Below are 2,179 nucleotides of genomic sequence, written 5' to 3'. Positions count from 1 at the left end.
CCTTGTTCCAAAATGTTTGCCTCCTAATGTGTTGGTGGCTGGGGCTAGTGGGAGCATTGTGGCCTTAACTTCACTGTTGGTTACCCTATCCAGCAAAGTGGGCAGCATGGTCTTCGCCTCCGGGGTGCTCAGGTAAGAAAGGTTTCACAGGAAGAAGGTTGGTAACCCTCTCCTGTCTTTCGGGGACTGGCAAGGCCATTTTGTCCTCCGGGCATAGGGGCTTTAGATCATCTTCTGATGATTCTGGGTCTGAAAGTGATAGATCACTGGGGTTGGAGGCCAAGGGTCAGAAGAGAATGTATAGGATGATGAAATGGTTAATTGAGGAAAGAAAGGCCATGGGTCTCCACCTCCCCCCTGGCTTGTAAGGCGGCTATGTATGGGGACACGGATCTGTGGCCCTCATTTAGCCTTCATGAGCATCTCAAATCTAAAATGGTTAGGCGGATTCAGGAAGGTAAATATGTCCACATGTTCAAACTCTCGGACGAAGCCTATCGTCAGAAAGAAATGGCGTAGGACGGTTGGGGGCCCCAAGAAATTCAAAAGGCCTGATTTGTTTGACGAGTGGCGTAAATGTTTTCGGGTGTATGCGTCGTGCTATATCACTAAATTTCCCGATCAGGCATTGGATATTCTGAAATATCAGGATTCCATTGAAACCGTTTATGAACAATATAAGGAAGGGGCGTGGCGCGACTATGATGTGGCGTTTCACAGGAAGAAGGTTGGTAACCCTCTCCTGTCTTTCGGGGACGTAGACTCATGGCTATGGGCGCAGTTGGGGCCTGAGAATCAGGTCATATCTGGGCAGGTCCCCGTCACACCTTCTGGCACCCGAACCCCCAGCATTCTCGACGGCGGCCCACGGGGGTTTGCTGGCGATTCCAGGATAAGCTCTGCACTAGGAGAGCGGCGTGTGCATTCTGCCATGCTTGTAAGCACTGCGGGGGTGGCCACTCAGGCTCCGAGTGCACAAGATCCGAGGATGCCGGTCGCTCCCAGGAGTGGCCGGGTCTCGGCCCCAAGCTTTTCGCTGCTGGAAAGGGCGGCCACCCCACTGAGGGTAGCCATAATTAAGAGATGGCTGCTGCTTTATCCTGATAAAGGGGCCGCCGATTTACTTTGTGCCGGTCTCCGATGGGGATTTATTATCAGCGACGGCTCTGCAGTCGTGGGTTCGCAGGAATCTGAAATCCACGTATCAATTTCCCAGCGAAGTGAGGGAGAAACTGATCAAAGAGATAGCTTTGGGAAATGGCAGGCCCGTTTGGGGAGATTCCGAATCCGGGGTTGGTTATCTACCCTTTAGAGGTCATTCCAAAGAAGGAGCCGGGTAAGTTTCGGCTCAATAGCACCTTTCCTTTCCAAAGGGGCGGTCGGTTAGCGATGCTATCTCTCCCGAGCTTAGTTCAGTTCATTACCAGTCCTTTGACAACGCGCTTTTGCTGGTCCGTAGGGAGGGGGCAGGGGCCTGTTCGGCGAAACTGGATGTGGAATCCACGTTTCGGCTCCTTCCCATTCACCCCTCCTCCTTTCGCCTCATGAGATGCTGGTTTGAGGGGAAGTATTTGGATAACTTTTTGCTCGTTGGGCGTGCCGGGTCTGCTGAATGCGCTTTCTTGATGAAGGTCATGAGACTCCTGCTGGCCAGAATGGGAGCCCCTTTGGCTGAGGACAAGACCCAAGGTCCTTGTACGTGCCTCACTTTTCTGGTCATTGAAATTGACTCACCAGCAAGGCAGTGTCATTTGCCGCAAGATAAAATTGCCCGCATGCTGGGGGCTGTAAGGTCATTGAAATCGGAGCCTTACGGGTCAGTAAAGAACCTGTAGACCCTATTGGGCCTCCTGAATTTCGCCGGCAGGATTACTCCTATGGGTAGGATTTTCCTTCGACGTCTCGAACGGCAGTTGTGCTGGGATTGGTCCCAAACGCACAGGTTTCGCGTGTCAACTGAAATGGTGACAGACGCGGCAGGGTCCTATGGGTATGGTGCCTTTTTGTCCGCTCAATGGAGTGCCGGCCCGTGGCCTCGCTCATGGGTTGAAAGGGAGCTGGTTCGGAATCTGTGTCTTTTGGAGCTTTTCCCTATCATAGTTTTTGCTATTAACAAACTCACGCCTGGGTCTCCTCAGGTGGTGCGATACTTAAGGCTGCTGGTGCTGAGGTGTCTGCA

This window comes from Bombina bombina, chromosome 7 (genome assembly GCF_027579735.1).
Source record: "Bombina bombina isolate aBomBom1 chromosome 7, aBomBom1.pri, whole genome shotgun sequence".
Classification (NCBI taxonomy): domain Eukaryota; kingdom Metazoa; phylum Chordata; class Amphibia; order Anura; family Bombinatoridae; genus Bombina; species Bombina bombina.
This window is presented reverse-complemented; position numbering follows the sequence as displayed.